The sequence below is a fragment of the Phacochoerus africanus genome, chromosome 1 (genome assembly GCF_016906955.1).
Source record: "Phacochoerus africanus isolate WHEZ1 chromosome 1, ROS_Pafr_v1, whole genome shotgun sequence".
Classification (NCBI taxonomy): domain Eukaryota; kingdom Metazoa; phylum Chordata; class Mammalia; order Artiodactyla; family Suidae; genus Phacochoerus; species Phacochoerus africanus.
The window spans coordinates 29,370,640-29,391,120 of record NC_062544.1 but is presented as its reverse complement, the minus strand read 5'-3'; the positions used below and the strand labels follow the sequence as shown (position 1 = coordinate 29,391,120).

Here is a 20,481-nt window from a genome sequence, read left to right as displayed (position 1 = left end):
ATTGGCTTATTTCACCTAGCATAGTATTCTCAAGGTCCAGTCATGATGCAGCATGTGTCAGAATCTCCCTCCTTTTCACAGCTGCATACTATTCCATTATACATATATACTACATTTTATTTGTCCATTCATTCATGGATGGACACTTGGGTTGCCGCTGCCTTTTGGCTATTGTGAGTAATGCTACTATGAACATAAATGTGCAACTATCTCTTCAACATCGTGCCATCAGTTCTTTGGAATATGTATATGAATTCAGGATTCTTAACCAGTGCTCCATCAACATGATGATGCCTGAGGGAGGGGAGGTCCTGCCTTAACAGAGCATGTCTATCAGGTACTGAACGTATTGCTCCAGGTGTTCTGAGTGCATAAAGACCAGGGTGCTAAGGAACATCGATGGCTGAGCTTACTGTGTGACCCAAAGGAAGGAAAATGATGAAGAATCCAGATCCTACCCCTAAGATGCTCACAGGGTATAAAAAAATAGCCAACCCTATTAATCAAAGGGACTCAGTCTTCCACTGGGAAGTCTCATGGTCTTAATGCACCTAGAGCAGATTAAATAAATGTTTTGTTTTGTTTTATTTTATTTTATTATTTCATTTCATTTTATTATTTTATTTCATTTTGCTTTCTAGGGCCACTCCCAAGGAATATGGGAGTTCCCAGGCTAGGGGTCAAATCGAAGCTCTATCTGCTGGCCTACGCCACAGCCACAACAATGCAGGTTCTGAGCTGCGTCTGTGACCTACATCACAGCTCACAGCCATGCTGGATCCCCGGCCCACTGAGTAAGGCCAAGGATCGAACCCGCATCCTCATAGATACCAGTCAGATTCATTTCGGCTGAACCACAGTGGGAGCTCCAAATAAACATTTTGGATCTGCAGTGGCAAAATAACGATGAGGATGATAAACTTTACTGGGTGTATAAAACCCTGCACTAGACATTGCGCTAAGAGCTTTGCACACATTATCTTACCGAACCCTTGCTGCAAGCTTGCCATATAAGTACGGTTATTACCATGCTTTTACCGAAGAGGAAACTGAGGCTGGGGGAGGTGAATTCACTTGCCCAAGGCATGCGGCTGGGGCCAGAGTGGGGTCAAGCCAGCTCTGCTGGAGTCCAGGCTCCTACTCTTGCAAGCCACTGCATGCCTGCTCTTGGCCCTGCCATCAGATCACCGTGCCTTTCCCTCCTCTGGCGAGCTGGGTGCATCAGGCTTATGGAGGGGCCGCGTGGGCCAGGCCCCGTCCCTAACAGTGGGGAGCCCTTGCCACTGACAGATGCACTGGCAGATTTCAACACTCCGATTTCCTCATCTTTCTTTCCCAACATGCGGCCCGCTGGCCCCATGACGCAGCAACAGTCAGGAAGCGCAGGTCGGGGATGAAACTGAGGAGACAGACTTTACCCATCACCTGTACTACCCTCTCGCCTCCCCAAGGCTCCCGCAGCCTCCCTTGGCAATCTCTGTGCCACATAGGATTCTAAGCAGTCTTTTTCTCTTTTTACAGCTGCACCTGAGACATACGGAAGTTCCTTGGCTAGAGGTCTAACCGGAGTCACAGCCAGGGCCTACGCCACAGCCACAGCAACACTGGATCTGAGCTGCATCTGCGACCTATGTTGCACCTGCACGGCAACGCCGGCTCCTTAACCCACTGAGCGAGGCCAGGGATCAAACCTGCATCCTCACAGAGACAGCATTGGGTCCTTAACCCACCCAGTTACAAGGGGAACTCCTGGAGCGGTCTTTTTAAAGTGTAAAATTGTGCCAATGGCTACAATCCTTTTGTAGTTTTTCACTGCTCTTAGAATAAAAGTTGCACTCCCTGCCCCAGGCTACGAGCTCCCACGTGGGGCTGCCCTGGCTACCTCTCCCATGTGATCTCAGCCCACTCACCATGTTTGGCCAAGCCAACTGGATCTTGTTCTCTGCTCCACTCTTACCAAAAATGTTCATTCTCCAGAAAGGCCTTCTCCAACCATCTTAGGTCAGTGAGATTTCTCTTTCTATGATATAAACATTTAAAAAAAAAATCAGTATTTTTGTGGTAAAATATACATAACATAAAATTTACCCCTTTACCCATCTTTTTATTTCCTTCTTTCTTTTTGTTTTGTCTTTTGTCTTTTTAGGGACACACCCTTGGCATATGGAGTTCCCAGGCTAGGGGTCGAATTGGAGCTGTAGCTGCCGGCCTATGCTCATGGCAACACTGGATCTTTAACCCACTTAGCGAGGCCAGGGATCGAACCCGCAACCTCATGGTTCCTAGTCAGATTTGTTTCCGCTGCACCATGACAAGAACTCCACCACCTTAGCCATTTTTAAGTGCAGATTCCAGTGGCATTGTGGACATTCGCAATGTTGTGCGACCATCAATTACCACCATCCGTCTCCAGGACCTTCGTCATCCTGAATAGGAACTCTGTACCCATTAAACAATAATTCTTCCTCTCCCTTCCTCTCCCAAGACTTAGTAATTTCTATTCTAAATTTTTCTTTCTATGAATTTGTCTATTTTAAGTTCCTCATGTAAGTGGAATCATATGGTATTTGTCCTCTTTGGTGACTGGCTTATTTCACTTAGCATACTGTCTTTGAGATTCATCCATGATGATGCAGCGTGGGTCAGAATTTCCTTCCTTTTCAAGGTTGAATAATATTCCATTGCATATCTATTTCACATTTTGCTTATTCACTGGTCTGTTGGACACTTCGGTTATTTCCACATTTTGGCCACAGTGAACAACGCTGCTCTGAACATGGGTGTGCAAATATCTCCTGGAGACCCTGCCTGCACAATCAACAAAAGACTGGCAAGTTGGAGAAATCAGAAAAATATTCTGCCGATTCTGTCAGTGTGTCTGTGCTGCTGGAGTCAGGTAAGGTGGAAGTCTGGGGGTGGGGGTGCCCGGGACAAGCCTGGGGGTGGGGGTGCCCAGTCTCCCCCTCCCCTGCAGCGAGCACAGCTCCTTGCTGGTCCTGTCATGTGGACAGCTGTGAGCAGGAAGAGTTTCAGGAGAGACAGCAGCCCCTTCGCCCCCAAGGAAACCTCCGTGTCAATGCAGCAAAGCCGGGCGAGAGCCAGGAGTCTGAAATTCAACCTGCTCTCCCCTCCCTGGTTTGGACCCAAGCTGTGTCATTCGTCCCCTTCACTGTTTATGGCTTCTGCCTCTCTCCATGCCAGCCACAGGTCCAATAATAGATCCTGTCCCTATGCTCCTCTTTACATCTACGTACATATGTGTGAGTGTATGACTAGGTATGTGATACTGTGCTTTATAATAAATATATATTTGGTCTTCATCCATGTTTCTGGCACAGGGCTCCTAAAACCCTGAGAATTTCCTAAACGCTAAGAGCCATAAAGATGATGTCTTTGGATATTCAGAAGCCCACACCTGAGTTTGTGCATCAGGTGGCTTCGTGGAAAGCCCCTGAGGATGGGGGCTGGTTGCCAGGGGAACCCACTGGGATTAGAGGGTTGGAATTTTCAGTCTCATCCCCCAGACCTCTGTAATGAAGCCTCCATAAAAGCCCCAAAGCGTGGGGTTTAGAGAGCTTCCAATGGGTAAACCAGTGGAGGTGCAGGAGAGTAGGGCGCTCCTGGAGGGCACGGAACTCCTTTCCCCATGCTCTGCCCCAAGCATCTCTCCCATCTGGCTGTTGCGGACTGATATCCTCTTCTAATAAACAGGTGATCTACTAAGGACAATGTTTTCCTGACTTCTGCGAGCTGCTCTAGCAAATTAATTGAACCCCTAGGAGAGAGTCATGGGTTCTGATTTATAGCTGACAGATCGGAATCTGCACAGGTGACAACCCGGACTTACAACTGGCATCTGAAAGGGAAGCTGGACAGTCTTGCAGGACCGAGCCCTTAACTTGTGGGATCTGATCCTCTCACCAGGTAGGTAGTGTCTGAACGGAGTCAAATTATAGGGCACCCAGTCGATATCCACTGAGATTTGAGTTAATTGCCTGGTGGTGCTGGAAAATGTACTACGGAATGTGTGTGTGTGGGGGGGGGGATGTGTATATTTGTGGATGGGAGTGCAAAGCGTGCATATGTGTGTATAAGTCTGCGGGTGTGTTGAACTGCATGTTCTTTGGACTCAGACTCAATTTTGATCAGACTATGCCACTTAGCAGCCTGGGACATTGGATAAATCACTTAAACTCTGAGCCTCCGTTTTGTTGTTCCTAAAAACAGGTAAATAGAAACTCTCCCGCTGGGGGGAATATGTGACTTAAATGAGATGATATTTTCAAGCTCTGCGTCTGGGGCCTGGCTCGTGGTAAGTGCCAATAAATAGTGGTTGTCACTTTCAGTCTTTTCACTTTATTACTCAAACTCCTGGCCAAGAATCTTGTTGTCAGTCACCAGCTAAGCTCAATGAACTAGATTCTGTTTCTGTTCAGCTGAAGCTAGAGCGCAAAGAGGGGACGTCAGCGGAAGGCATGAGAGAAAGTTTGATTCACCAAACACATGGCAGACGACACATTTTCTTGCAGGTCTCTCTGTTCTATGCCCATATCTTCACTGAATCCTTGCCTTGGCCCTGTGAAGCTGCCTTAACGATGCCCAATTTACAGACAAGACTCTTTCTTTTACAGAAGAATTTGTGGGAGTTCCTGTCGTGGCTCAGTGGAAACGAATCTGACTAGTATCCATGAGGACACAGGTTCGAGCCCTGACCTTGCTCAGTGGGTTAAGGATCCGGCGTTGCTGTGAGCTGCAGTGTAGGTTGCAGACGCAGCTCGGATCCCATGTTGCTGTGGCTGTCGTGTAGGCCGGTGGCTGCAGCTCCAATTCGACCCCTAGCCTGGGAACCTCCATATGCCTTGGGAGCTGCCCTAAAAAGACCAAAAAAAAAAAATTTTTTGTTTTATTATAGTTGATTTACAATGTTCTGTCATCACACATCCAGCCAGTATGGAGCTGACATTTGAACCTAGGTAGGTCTAGGCACTTTAGGGCCAATGTCCCCTGTGGTCCCTGACACTGAAGGATGGCTTGAGGGTCAGCTGAGGAGGCTGCTGGGGAGACTGTCCCAGGCAGAGGACATGGGGGAGAAAGGAAAAGAACACGTGATTCTGGAGCGCAGAGCCGATGAGAGGAGGGCAAAGGTGAGGGCTGAGACCGGCAGGTGAGGGAGGACCAGGCTCTGAAAGCCACAGGGATGAGTTTGGGGTTTATCCCAAGGCTGAGGGTTTTAAGCAAGGAAATGAGGTCAGATGTGAGCAGATCCAATGAAAAGAAACTAGAGCTACACTGAGGAAGAGGCCAGGAGAAATGCCAGTGGCCTGGGCTGGGAGGACGTCTCTGGGAAGGGTCCTCACGCTGACAACACCTGCGGCACCTCTGTCTCTAGGGGGGGGTGTGGGGGGCAGGATCCAGCGGCCACCCCTCTCTCCTTCATTGCTCAGAGCCAATGGGTCAATTGTGCAGACAGGAGTTCCAGAAGCCCACACAGATGTCAGCGGAGGGCCTCAGGATGGTGGCCACAGGGCCCTCCTGGAGAAGGGAGATGATGAGAAGCAGTGGGCACCACAGACATTAGGAACACACACTAGCGGTGTCTCGGGATTACCAGTTGGGGTGTTACTTTGTGTTCTGTGCTCCTATATTCGCTCTCCCTTTCCCCCCACAAACGGGCAGCTCAGTGCTATAAACAGAAGATGCTCAACGACAGTCTGCCTCCTTGGCTTCTGTAATTCAAAAGTCTGAACTTGGAGTTCCCTGGTGGTTTAGTGGGTTAAGGGTCTGGCATTGTCTCTGCTGTGGCTCTGGTTATTGAAGTTTGATCCCTGACCTGGAAACTTATGCATGCTGACCACCACCACCTCCACCACCAGCAAGTCTGAACTTGAGGTTGTTATCCTGCAGAGAAGAGAGAGAGCCAAGTACCTTTGAATAATGAGACAGAGGGGAGACTCCCCAGGGTGGAGAAGGGGGTGGCGGCTGGCAGCATCGGTGGAGGTGGCTGGGGGGGCACATTTAACTCAGGGAGCCCAGACCCTGGCATCGCAGTAGTAGCGAAAAGTTTGCAGAAGAAGGGAGTTGAACATGAAGATACAAACATATGAACATGGGCTGTTCATGGGGGAGCCAAAGCCTTCCTCCCACGTCTTTGTAGCTCCACGCTCAGGCTGCTTCTCTCTGATCACATGCTCCACTCTCCCTGGCAGATTTACATTGCCTGCAAGTTTTCTTTTCCTGCTGCAAGCTCTGGTCCAGCCCTATCTAATGGTCCAGGGCCTAGATATCTTGGTTGAAATTCTCCAAAGGAGGAGTTCCCAGGTGACTCAGTGGGTTAGGAACCTGGCAGTTGTCACTGCTGTGGCTTGGTTTCAATCCCTGGCCCTAGAATTTCTGCATGCGGCAGGCATGGCCAAAAAAAATAATACGAATACATTTCATTAAAAAAGACATTTATTCTCCAAAGGTACAATCTGTTTGATTGCTATGGAATATGTCTCTCCAGGGTCAGTAATCTTTTGAAATCTGGTCCAGCTAGCTTGGCTGGGGCCAGGGGCGGGGAGCGGGGTGGGTGGTGGGAGGCGGCGGTGGTCACGTAGAGCAAACATGGCTGCCTAGAGTGACCATGCGGCTGGCTGGTGGGGAGGGTAACTGCCAAGAAACTGAATGAGTAGCTCTGTGATGATACGTGGGTCTGGAATGGACAATCAGAGGGTTTAGAGTCCCAGAGCTGGAAAGGCAATTGGGATCATCTGGTCCAGTCCCTCCAGTTTTACATGTTTCGAAACTGAGGCTCTAAGAAACACAGTGACCTGCTTGAGGTCACACAGTGAATTGGAGGCAGAGGCTGCTCCAAAAATACAGCTTTCTTCCTACCTATCCAGTGAGGCAGGAGCCCTAAAGGGCATGGAGGGGAGCCACAGCTGACCCTCCCACCAAACCACCATCCAGGAGCCTTGTGAGTTTGATGGTATCACTGCCTCGTCTTGTCAACAGCCTGGAATCTTAGGCTGCAGAAAGTATTCAGCCTCCTGGCCCTTTGCTGCCCAACCCTGGCCACCTGTATAACCAGATTCCACCAATTCCGTCCAGCCAAGCAGGTCTGTTTGCCACACGTGTTCCTTCCTCTGCACCTCTGCCCCTTACCTGGAATGCCCTACGGCTCCCTGCCCAGCTGAGTTCCACAGACCTGGCTGCGGGCCGCTGCCTCCGGGAGGTCTTACCTAATTTGGGCCCCTATCACACCCTGACCTCCCAGTTTCTATGTCTTTTCCTCTCTCTCAGCTCGACAGACCACTGCCTGCCCCATCTGAGGGGCACATAATTATACGCTGCCTGCTGGTTTTTGATTATTTATTAATCAGTGGAAACCCCAGCACAACACACCAACATGATTTCCTGCATTTAGAGGGGACATATTTCCTGGTTAAGTGGGAAGTTGCACGGATGGCTTCTGAAAGACCTTCATTCTAGGCAGCTTTATAGCAAAACACTTCATTTCGAAGTCTGGACCTTCTTTCTTCACTTTGCTGTCATTTACATTCACAAGTAGATCTCGTATTGATTGTGGGGACCCAGTTTGCTCCAGGGTTCTGGGTTATTCTTTCTGTCCCAAATGACATCTGGATTGAGCCATGCCAGGCACAAGACATGTGGCGCTGCTCCAGGACCCCTTGCAAATGAATACGAAGAGGCAGATCAAGCTAGGACACTTCTGGCTGAGCATGGTTGAGACAGAGGCCTCAAGCCCAGGCAGAGAGGAAAATTAACCTGCAAGGCCGAGGACTGAGCAGTCTCTGCTTAGTTTTCATTTTCTTCTATGTTCTCTCTTGAGGATAGAAATCTTGTCTCACACATTTTGCATCAGCAAAGCACCCACTGCTGTGGGGGGTGTTGTGCAGGTGCTCAGTATACATTTCTTGAAGGAATGAGTGACTGAGTTAAGCAAAGTGACTGATTGGAGTGACTGTCAGGTGGGACCCCCTCCTACCCTTGGATTCCTGCAAGCTGGAGCAGCGGCAGCCTCCTTGGCCCCTGGACTTCCTGGGGAAGGTGGTGAGGGCCCTGGTTGACACCCGTGACTGTAGCCCATCATGCAGGACTCCCTGGGATGGGTCAGGTAAGGAGCTCCACCCACCACTGCCTGTAAAGTTTCACAAAGACCCTGTTACTAGTTCCATTTCACCAGTGAGACAACTGAGACTCAGAGATGGAGGCTGCGGGGAGAGGACATAGGGAATCTGGACCCAACTGCGGACTCAGGCTGGGGTGAGGCTGACCCCAAGGCTCCTGCCTACCTGATGCATGAGCCGGTTGTGGGCCCTAGGGATGCAAATGAGCGGGACACACCCCTGACCTCCAGCAGCACCTGGGGGCCTGATGAGCCTTGAATGGAAGCCAGGCCTGAGGAGCCCACTGAAACTTGGGTCCCACATGCCCAACAGGACAGAGGCTAAATGGGGTTATGGGAGCATAAAAGAAAGCCAGAAGAAACCAAGGGACCCCTCTCTCTGCAAAGCAAAATCACTGAGGTCCTTTAGATCTACAAAAGGTCCCTAAGACAGGTAGCATGAGGATAATGAAGTCTGATTCACAGGACAGCAAACAGAGTCAAAGATATAAGTGATTAGCCCAAGGCCACATGGAGAGCTTCTTTCCCAGCCTCCCCTCTGCCTAACCACTTCTCTTTCCACTGTTCGGCAGGGAAATCTCGTTCCACAGGGTCAGCTCTTGGCTCTTGGTTTCCAAACACTCCCTTCTTTATGGCTGCACAGCCTCTGCTCGGGCCATTCCCCCCACCTGAACGCCCTTTTCCCACCTAAACTTTCCAAGGCCTCAGCTTTGCAAGACCCAACATACTGCCTCTCCAAACCTCTCCAGGTCTCCTCCATCCTGAATAAACCCCTCCAGCCACCCCAAGAACCTCTTCCTATACCATGCTCTGATTGAATTTTTTTTTTTTTTTTTAGATGAGACTACAAATGCAGGCCACAATGTCTGGCACAGCTTTGAGATTCAGGCCATCCTCTCTGGAGTGAAGAGATGTTCTGCAAATTTTGGCCGAATGAGGGTGTGAATGACTGAACACGGGACCCACCTTCCACTCTCATTTCGGTGAGATGGCCTACAAAGTTCCCAGCACGGAGCTGGAGGGTGTGGGGTGCACAGGTGCCTTAACAGGCTCTCAGGGGATGAATTGGTTTGAAACAACACTATCTCCTAGGCCACACCTGGCCAGCAGAGCTAGACTTCCTGATCCGGGCAAATGCCAACACAAGAGGCCCCAGCAGGCCCAGTGCCAAGGAACTGCCCACTGATCTCCAGAAAGGTGCAATGGCTGTGGCCCTGCCTGTCCACTCTCTGTCCTGCCAGCTCAGTGGCTATCCACGCTGCCCTGGCCTCCTGGGCCCACGGTCTGGGAAAGAAAAAGGAGAAAAAATTGGGTTTGACCAGATGGCCAAACTGATCTTTTAATCAGTGCTTATGGAGCCCTAGGGCTGGGGTCAGGAGTTGTGGCCGCAAAGCAGGCCAGGGTGGCTTGTGGTTAAAAGCACAGGCCCTGAATGTTGGTTCAAATACTGGCCTGGTGCGTACCAGCTGCTGTGAGTGTGGGCCAGGCCATCTCCCTCCCCGAGTCTTAGATTCCTCACTCACAAAATGCAAACAATAAACTACCGTATGTTAATCTACAGATAATTACTGGTTTGGGGAAAGCGTTTGCCCTTGCAGAACATAACAAGCAAAATAATGACAATGAATATGTATATGTCTATATCTATAGATCTCTCTCTATATCATATGTAGATAGACAGACACAGATATATATCACCATAATAAGTTTCCAATTGCCCTCCCTTAAGAAGGACTGGCCTTTATTCTGAAATGATATTTCTTTTATTTTTATTATCTTGTGGTTGAAAGGGCTAAGGCCCATTGTTCTTCCATCCGCTCTGCCTGGAATCCTTAGCCCACCCACCTGTCTGCCCACAAGACTCCCTCCCTCACCAGCTTTGGAACTTCGCTCAAATGTCACCTTCTCAAGGGCACCTTCCCTGACCCTTATTTAAAATCACAGCCCACCCATGCTGTGCCCTGTCCCCTTCCCTGACCCGTTTCTCCTCCACGGTACTTAACACCAGCAGCATATCTATTATTTATTTCCTGTTTGGGGCCACTGTTTGACTTTCCCCCACAAGGACAGGGATTTTTGTCCAGCTCATTCACAGCTATATCCCAGGACCTGAAATAGTGCCTGGCATATAGTCGGCCCTCAATAAATATTTATCAGATGAATAAACAATTGAATGAGTATTTGTTTTTTAATGTGTTCCTTGGGCCAGATTAAAAGTGAACAACTCATTCACTTTTTAGCTCCCAAAATTGGGCATTGGAAAGGAGAAGATTTTACTGGTCTGCAAAACCCTTAAATCACTAAGTAAATGTATATTAAAGTTCTGGCGAAACTCAGTAAATGGTAATAACGATTCCCCTAATGCTCCTGTGCGCCTCCCCCATCTCCTCCTTGTTCCTCCCTCCCTCCTCCCTGGGCCTTATCTATCCACACCAGGGCTGTCCCCAGCGTGCAGAACTCACTGGAACCTTCTGGCCTCTCAATTTGCCTAATTCATTTATTTTCTTTAAAGATCCTGATTACAGGCCTGGCTTGGGAGAACCAACCAGGCTGTACACAGGCTCGTAACGGAGGCGGGCCTGCCCGGGAGACCGAGGAACCTGTATTGGCAAAGGCTGTTCAAGCTTTGACTGTGCGGATGCGCTCAGGTCACAGAGGAAATCAATGAAAGGTGTTTGTTAGCTTGATTATGTCTCAATTCTAGGCCTGCTGTTTAGGGAGTCCAGGGGCTCCATTCTAAGGATAACCATGGCCCTGGAGGTGCTGGCACCAGGCAGGAAGGCTTGGGGAAGTTTCTGGATGACCCCCACTGGTCTGAAGAAGTGTTAGGACCCTGGGCCAGAGCCAGAAGGAAGCTCAGAGATGAAGTAGACTGACTCTGTGGTTGTGCAGCTGGGGTAGGAATGAAGTGCAGAGACTTCTGGGCCTGACTCAGGATCTTCCTTGGGAAGAAGAAAACCAGGAACCTGATGTTTTTTCCCCCGACTCCCTGCCCAGCACCCTCCTGTCAGGACAAGAGGGATTTCAGCCCTGGGCCCTGCAGGTCAGAGGACCCCCCTCGGGTCCTCTTCTTGGAGGGGTCTTGGGGGACAAGGGCTTGTGCCCAGCAGGAGCCCATGCATGTCCCCTCCAGGTGATACCTGAGGTTCCCGGGGCTCTGGGATTCCTGGCTAAATGTCCCAGCCAGGGGTGGCGGCCCTGTGTGGGCTACTAGCCGGGAAGCCCCTTCCAGGGCAAGGAAACTTGGAGGACGGGAAGGCAGCTGCCGCAGACCCGTGTGAAACTGCGACCTTAGGCCTAATTCCAGGTCAGGAAGCCCTGTCACGTTAGGCAATAAAACACATTTTAGTTAACAGTTTATCAGCTTGATTGATAACTTTTGAAACATGTAGACTGTGGTTTGTGACCCGATCTGGGGTGATGCCCTGCCACCCCGTGTAGCCTCCTGCAGGGCCTGTGGGCGAGGTGAGGCCCCCAGGCTTCTCGGAGGAGGGAGTTGGGAGAAGGGCGTGAGCGTGGTGCGCCCCCACAGGCCTTTTACAGGCCAGATCTAGCTTCTCTGGCATCACATTTTTCAGCTGAGGAAACTCAGGATCACAAGGCTATGGCCAAGGTCACACGGCCTCCTAGGAACAGATGGCAAAGGGGCTCTCGCCGGTCCCAAACAGTAAGTTTATTTTGAAATGACAAAAGAAAGGGACAGAAAGAGATGTGTTTGGCTTTCTGGAAGGCCCCTTCAGCTCCTGCAAGCTTTCCTAGTGGGGAATCTGCTGAGTCCTTGACCTCACCCGCTGGGGTAGGCAGGGGCCATGTGCCTCTCCTCCTGATACTGCTATAGTCTAATCATCCACTGCGCTGTGACTTCTCTGGAAGGAGATTGACTTGAAGCAGTGAGGGTGACAACACAGGAATAAAAAAACAGCACCAAGAAGATCCCTTGTGGCACAGCAAATTAAAGATCTATCTGTGTCATTGTAGCGGCTTGAGTCAATAAAAAAGCGGGTATGGCCAATAAAAAAGCAAAATGGGCACTAGATGTGCCAATGGATCTAAGACACTGGATTGCCGAGCTTCCCTGGGAGCCCCAAATCTTCGCTAAGTCAATTTCTTATTTACTCTGAGAGATTTTCTGTTCAGCTGTTTCTGAAGAAATGACCCCAACCAGAGGTCTCTATCAGATTTGGCTCCTCCCCAACTAGAACTTTTTTTATTTTTCCTTCTTGCTTTTCAGGGCTGCGCCTGTGGCATTTGGAAGTTCCCAGGCTAGGGGGTCCCATCAGAGCTGTAGCCCCTGACATACACCACAGTTCAAGGCAACACTGGATCCTTAACCCCCTGATTGAGGCCAGGGATTGAACCCGAAACCTCATGGTTCCTAGTCGGATTCGTTCACTGAGCCATGACGGGAACTCCCCCGTGTTAGAACTTCTAACCGATGGTCCCCTCTCCTTCCAGTTTCCTCTCCTCCCAGCTCCTCTCCCTGTGCCCTGGGCTCCACTCACAGCTCCCTAAGCAATCTTTCGCTTTCGCACATGCTGCTTGCCCCGGGCGGCCCTTTCCCTCCAACCTGCCAGCAAGTCTTTCTTTCAGGAGCCATCTCAGTCCCTGTCCCCCTGGCCTGGCCCCTCCCAGCTGCCCCTAGGCTGTCCCCTGCAGGCCTCCTCTGTACTCGCCATACCCCGCGCGCTTCCTTCTATAAAAGAACTCTGTACTTGGGGGCTGATCCTTCCCTCTGTCTCCTGGAGTGATTTGCAAGCAACTGGGGGCAGGGACTCATGCTCCTTTCTGTCCCTTTGTGCGGCCCAGGCCGGAATGCAGTAGGTGCTCAGGAAAGGTCAGCTGAGGGCGGGAGCTCCCGCTCTCAAAGGATGTGCTGGCAGCCTGACCTTATTTGCTCTTCACCGACTGAGGGGGACTGAGCGGGACCGCTATTATTGTCCCTATTTTATCACCATGGAGGCTGAGAAGCACTTGACCGTGCTCTTCTCAGGGGCGCCTCGGGCATCTGTAAAGCAGTCCTGGTCTCTCCCTGGCTTGGCCGGGGGCTGGGGAGCCACGCCGCTAGATGCCCAACCAAAGGGCGAGGTGGCTGTTGACTGTTTTCTGAACAATCACCAGACTTTGCCCTGTGGTGGTGGGGCGGGGGTGGTGGTGACATAGGAGAGCTGGGGTGAGCAGGCCAGAGACCCTCCCTGTCCAGGGGACTGGCAGAGACCCAGGCCAGGGGCATTTCTAGGCAGGAGCTGGGGAGGGACGCACCAACACAGGGCTGGGGAGGAGGAGAAAGGTCGGTTGCAAAACCCCATGTGTGGCTGCCTAGATGCTGAGTCATGCTCCTGAGGCCAAGTCGGGGCCCAAAGTCAGGGCCCAAAGTCGGGGCCACAAGCGCAAAACTGCAGGGTTAGCACTGACCCTGTTGATTCCTGGGCCTTCCGCATCCAATCCTCCTTGAGCCCTATGAATCCCCTTTAGGGCACAACTGTAGTTAGGGTTTTTTTTTTGTTTTTTTTTTCTTTTTTCCCCTAGTTTACCTTCCTTTCTTTGGGTGACTGCATCCCAGTGTTCCTCGGAGACCCTTTCCCCAGCTCTCAGCCTGGGTAAAACTGGATTCTCTCCTGCCCTCAAGCACTCACCCTGGCCACACTGCCGGGGGACGTAGCCAATCAGAAGCTTCTCTTGTCCAGGACTGGCTCCAGCTTGGAAACATGGTGGCCGCACAACAATGAGACTCACTTTTTCTACAGGGGTTGCCAGCTTCTGGGAGCAAGTGGAGCCTCCACGTGCATGGCGGTTGCCTAAGAATGAGGTCACCCCACAGACAAGTGGGCCTGAGAGAGGGTGCCAGGAGGGCACCCAGCCTTCCAGCCGTTTGTTACACTCAAAAGGTATCTCACTGTTTAATGCTGCGGAGACTAATATTTTCCTCTTTGCTTATCCATGCTCTAAAGTTGGGGTTTTGTCATTTACAAACAACAGATTTCTGACTAACAGCACCTGGGTAATATTTATTCTATCTTCTTCCCCTCTGTTCTCACCCTCTATGTCCTAGTTCAAGCCTCCTCATTGGCCTTGGCATTTCTCCCCTGGGTTATTGTACCAGACCAACTAGTAATTACAAGACAATCACAGTAGTAGTTGAATACCTGCTACTTCCATGCACCTCCTATTTATTACAGTGACCCCGCAAATTGATATTCTCATCTTCCTGATGAAGAGACAGAGTGCCAGAGGGATAAGGGACGGTTAGCAGGCAGCAGGGCTAAGATTGAATCTCAGATGGTCTGACTCCAAAGTGCATATGCTCTTAGATCACAGCCTCATCCTGCTTCATTTACTTTCAGATAGACCTTGTTTTTCCCACAATGATAGCATATTTTTAGGGTAGGAGCACTTTGGTCCTTTGGAAGCACAAAGCCACGAGTGTAGCCAGACTGTCCAATATCCTGAACTCCACAGACACTTTCTGGGGGTACTGCCTCTTCTTCATGGTGCATCATTTTTCTTCTGCCTTCATTTTCCGTTCCCCCATCTTTCATTTTGCTGCCCTGCTCTCGTTGGCTGGGCTTGGGTGGCCTACCGATCACCGCACAATCACTGAGTTTAGCTGTGCTCTCTGAGTGTGTTGCCTTGAGTCATATGCTCTGTCCCGGGTCTTGGTCAGTCCCACCCAAACCAGATGGGTGGGGAGGGGGAAGATGATTCCCCAGGGACAAGCTAAAGGGCCATTACCCAAAGGGGTGGCTGCTCCTTCTTACCCTCTGCCCAAGACCTCAGCCACAATCATGTACGTGCTTTCTCAGGGTGCCAAGCCCCAGGATGAGCACTGGCAGGACAAAGAGAGACTGAGTACAGACTTGTCAGTGATCCAGCTGGTGAGGAGTTCACTGTCGGAGAGTCAGTGTAATGTGAACGAACCACCAAAATGTTGTGGGCTGAGGCCATAGCCAGGGAAGCGTGGAGCACCGTGGGAGCCATTCATTTGGCTCGTGGATGGGGAAGGGGACATGGGAGAAGCCATATCGAGGGGGTAACAGATGAGCCGGGCCTCAAAGGGTGTGGCAGCTCTCCATCAGGATAGAGTGGTAGGGGAACAGCACTTCCGGCAGACGGGAACAGCATGAGCAGAGGCATGAGAAATCTGGTGCGTTCTAGGAAGAGAGTATAGTTGGGTGGTAATGCAAGACAAGGAGGGGGAGGAGAATTTAGCCAGAGGAATAAAGGGAAACAAAGATATAAAAATCAATCATTGTTAGGGTGACTTTTCTTGGCCTTTTACCTAAGCCTTGCTTAGACAGCCCAAGAGGAAGTTGGTGCTTCCTCAATCCATGGCTTCCCTCGGGAGAGGAAGGGTTATTTCAGGACAAGATAAAGAAATGCCAGGGGAGCTGAGTGTGGAAGGGAGAGACCAAGACAGCCTGAAACCTGAGTCAGGGCAAATGGGGCTGGGAGGACGGTCAGGCCAAGGAAGGGACAGCTCAGTCACTGAACTCAATAACTCAATGACAAGGAAGGGACAGGTCAGTCACTGAACTTCCAGGCCAAGCCCTGCACTGGAGCTTAGGGATGCAGAAATCAGTAAAATAGGGCTCACAGGCTGGCTGGAGAGACACACAAGAGGTGGCCAAGACAACAGAGTGGGCTGAGTTGTGTGGCTTGGGATGTCTAGCAAGGATCTTTGGGGACACGAGAAGCACCCACCCCAGGCCAGAGGCGAGGAAAAGTCCTCCTAAAAGAGGGGACGCTGGAATTGGGCTTTGAAGAATGAATAGGAGTTTGCTGCCTAGAGAATGGGGAGCTCTCATAATTCCTGTATCCCCTCTTTTATTAAGATTGACCACACTCTAGCGACATGGCCAGTGTCTGCCTGACCTCCACGGGGATGGAGACTCTCTGTCTGGTTCATCGAGTTATATCCTAGACCTACAAGAGGGTCTGGTATAAGGTGGGTGTTCTATAATGTGTGCGTGCAGAGAGACAGGGCCCGTGTAAAGGCTCAGTGGGGGTGCAGACAGAGGTGGCAGCAAAAAGTGTGGCTTGGGACAGGCAGGTGGAGCAAGAATGGTGGCCTTGATTGTTCATCTGAGTAGTTTGGAATTTTCTCCTCTAAATAGGGAGGGACATGATCAAATGTATATTAACCCATTTATTTGACAACTGCGTATGCAGCATCTACTACGTGCCAAGTACTGTGTTCGACCCTAGGGATATCATGGGAGCGAGACCAACTCCTTCCTCATGGGAGCCAACATCGTCATGGAAAACAGTGAAGCTGTAAGCAGTTAAGAAATAGTACATCTTCAGCCAGGGACGAAATGCTAGGCAGAAAAAGAAAGAGGGTAAGAGGCTGAAGATTATTGAGAAGAGGGATGTTCCGTGCTGGATGAGGAACCCCTCAGATGGGATCGTATTTGCTGCAAGGAGCAGAAAACCTGGTTCACCGTAGCCTAGTATATAGGAGTTTATTTATTTCTTACAACAGGATGTCCAAGAGGTAAGCGGGCCAGGGCTGGATGGCGACTCAGTGATGTCAAGAACCCACGTTCCTCCATCTTCCCATTCCACCTCGTTAGCCTTATCTCTGGTGCTGTAACTTCTTTCTTTCTCTCTTTTTTCCGTCTTCTTAGGGCCCCATCTGAGGCATGTGGAGGTTCCCAGGTTAGAGGCTGAATCAGAGCTGTAGCCGCCAGCCTACACCTCAGCCACAGCAATGCTGGATCTGAGCCGTGTCTGCGACCTCCAGCAACGCTGGATCCTCAACCTACTAAGCCCCATAAAGCGAGGCCAGGGACTGAATTTGTGTTCTCATGGGTACTAGTCAGATTCATTTCTGCTGAGCCACAACGGGAACTCCTAACTTTTCTCTTTTTAAGGAGGGGAATGAATTCAAGCATTTCATATTTATTTAAAAGTGCACAATTAAAAACACTTAAGTTGATGTTTCACTGACATGTAAATTTCTTCACCCAGAGAAAATTGGAAAAGTCTGATGCTCACAAAAATGACTGGTATGAGTTTTGGCAGTGGAAAATAGAGATAGAGCCAAAGCCACATCTGGATGATGTGATGTATGATGAGATGGCACTGATGTGTGTGTGTGTGTGTGTGTGTGTGTGTGTGTGTGTGTGTACCTGCACAAGGTATTCAATCCTCATCCTGGGCTAATTCAGCGGAAGCAGGTATTCAAAGCCAGAAATGGCCATGGGAGTATAACCCTTGCCTCCCTCTCATCTCCCACAAAAAATCCTTACAAACATGTTAGGGAGAGCATCAGGCCTCCTAAATTGTATAGAATGGAACACATGGAAAAAGCTGATTGCAGTGGACAGTTGGTTAGCGAAAGGATCACTCTGGCGTGGTGGGGAAGACGGATTTGAGGAGGTTAAGTCTGGAAGCAAGAGTCCTGGGGGAGATGGGGAAGCCCAGATTAAGGCAGGTGACAGGGATGCAGCTTTGAGAACTATGGGGGAGAATGCTGACATAGCGACAGTTCATGTAGAGCTGAGTGAAGGGCCACACTGAGGCAACGGGACCCAGATGCAGCTGCAAGAATAGGCGAGCCACTCCCAAGTCCCCAGCAATATCAGGCCCCCCTTTGGAGAGTTGCTTCTACGAGGCAAATCCCAAGATGGCTTTCTGAATGCTAAGTTCCTGATGTCAGCCTGCCCTTCCCTTACTGGTGGAGCCAGCTAGTCGTGGAATCCAAACACCCACTGGGTACTGGGCATTCATTAGTGTCTTGGTAGCCAATGGCAAATCTATTTAAAACAAACAAACAAACATGGCAGCCGATCTTTGGGCCGTTTGGGAGAACGCAGACCAAGAAACCCAGCCCTTGGGCCTGAGTCACTGGATACTTGAGCTGGTCACTGATTGGGGGCGGTTCTATTGAGAGGTGGTAAAAGTTGCTCTAAAAAATCTTGGGGCCATGAATATCATCTCTTTAGCAAGGAAGGGAGGTTGACTGGCATCACCCTTCCCCATAGATTATGACATTATTTTCCCTGAATGCAGCCAGCTAAACTGGTTTCAGGTAATCAAATATTCCACTCTGCTTGGGCGAGGCCCTGTTCTAAGTAGGGGAAAACAAGGCAGATGACAAAATCCCTCCACTCAGAATTCTGATGGGAGGAGAGTCTCCAGGTCCTCATAAACGCAGAGCCTCTAAAGGGTAGGCTCGTTGCTTCCTTTTGTTTTTCTGTGTTGAGCAGTGTTCAGTTCTGTCCTTCACTGCGTAATTCACTCATAAGCCGTGCCCTCTGTTTCATCATCACCCACACAGTCGGAAGGAGACTGGGCGGACATGTGGCAGTCAGTCAGCCACAGGCAAAGGTATGGGTACCTCTGGAAGAATTAAGGATGGAAGTGCTGAAGCCCTAGAGGTGAAATGTCCAGAGATTAGTCAATTGACAAATAAGACCCAGGTTTCCAAATTCACAGGCTGAGGTGGTGTGAATTTTCTATCACCTGATGGTAAGGCTACCTTGTTCTTTTAAAAAAAAATTTTTTTTAAATTATTTTTATGGTATGGCATATGGAAGTTCCTGGGCTAAGGGTCGAATGGGAGCTGCAGCTGCTGACCTATGCCACAGCCACAGCCACAGCAATACCACATCCGAGCCTCATCTGCGACCTCTGCTGAAGCTTGTGGCAATATCAGATCCTTAGTCCACTGAGCGAGGCCAGGGATTGAACCTGCATTCTCACAGACGCTATGTCAGTTTCTCAACCTGCTGAGCTACAACAGGAACTCCAAGACCACCTGGTCTATGCTCCAGGCCAAGCTGGTGGCCCCAGGGTTGATATGTATGCAACACATGGTAAAGATATTAAGTGTTCAGCACTTGATAGGCCACAAATCACTTTCACATTTGTTACCTCACTCCTTACTCCATGTCGACGGGCTAAAATTAGCAAATGAAGTTACAGGACACCCAGTTAAATGTGAATGCATCATTTGGAACATACTTTAAAAAAATCACTGTTTATCTGAAAGGCAAATCTAGCTGGGTGTCTCAGTGTATTAGAGCTGCTATAACAAAATAGTATAGACTAGGTGGCTTAAAAACAAACATTTATTTCTCATAGTTCTGGAGGCTAAGTCCAAGATCAAGGCACTGGCAGACCTGATGTTTGGTGAGAATCCTTTTCCTGGTTCACAGATGGCCGCCTTCTCCCCGTGTCCTCACGTGGAATGGACAAAGGAGCTCCTGGGCATCTCTTTTATCAGGACTCACCCCATTTCTGAAGCCTCTGACCTCACAATCTAAGCATCCCCCAAAGACCCCACCATTGCCCGGGGCATTAGGATTCAGCACATGAATTTTGGTGAGCCACGAGCACTCAAATCTATAGCACTGGACATTCTGTATTTTATCTCGCAATCCTAAGTCCACAATCCTCAGAGACAGGTACTATCAGTGTCCCCACTTGATTGCCTAAGGTCAGTTTACCCAGAGGGTGACAGAACCCTCCCCTTTACTGGTCTCCGGGTTCACCTCTGGGTATCATCTTCAAGGCATCAAGGATGCGCCGGGGTGGAGTGTGGGGGTCTTGGGGTTAGAAGGATGCACGGTGTAAGAGAAGGCCTTAGAGGGACCAGCGCCATGAGTTGTAGACCCCGTGGTCTTCATATTAGAAGGCGGAGAGGCGAGTGTTTCCATTCTTAGATGCAGCATGTTTTCGGTTTTGGTTACTCTACCAGGGCCTGGGCACCCCAGCCAACAAGGCTGAAAATGTAGGAAGCCATCTGGAGCTGTGAGCTGAGTCATAGGCCCGGAGAAAAACAAGAACATCCTGACGGCAGAGCAGGGGGTGGGGAGAAACCTCCCTCCCTCGGGATCGAGGTGGGCTCTGGAAATAGAAACTGTTCCCTTTGAAGTGTGGTGACAGGATCACCACGAGACTGCAATCCCCTTCCTATGAAGCGCCTGCTGAATGCAGAGCTCTGTTCTGTGAGAGCATCACTAAGTCAAGTGATGTAGCAGAAGTTTCTAGTTTTGGGGGTGGCTGGGTGGGTGGGTTTCGCATCTTGGCTCATCCTCTTCTCTTACCACCCCCAGCCCTTGGGCAGTTCATTTAGACTTTCTGACCCTGTTTTGTCTTCACTAATAATGATCCTCATCTCCTTAAGACAGCGCGAGAGTTTGAATGACATCACATTAAAAATTTTGTTTTAAATTTTTATGAAAGTATAGTTGATTTACAATGTTGTGCCAATTTTTGCTGTGCAGCAAAGTGACTTAGCCATATATATATATGGGGCTTTTTAATATTCTTTTCCATCACAGTCTTCCCCAGGAGATTGGATAGAATTCCCTGATGATGCGGTAGGGCCTTGTTGTTTATCCTTTCTA

General features: G+C 49.9%; 1 long non-coding RNA gene across 4 annotated transcripts in view; it reads right to left on the bottom strand.

Moving 5' to 3' along the window:
- The window catches only part of LOC125133023 (uncharacterized), a 220,050-nt gene that overhangs the window by 57,506 nt on the left and 142,063 nt on the right, over positions 1–20,481 (bottom strand). For all 4 annotated transcript variants that reach the window (XR_007136404.1, XR_007136398.1, XR_007136416.1 and 1 more), the window contains one exon: positions 1,911–2,020. This is a non-coding gene — a long non-coding RNA (uncharacterized LOC125133023). The remainder of the gene's footprint in view (positions 1–1,910; positions 2,021–20,481) is intronic.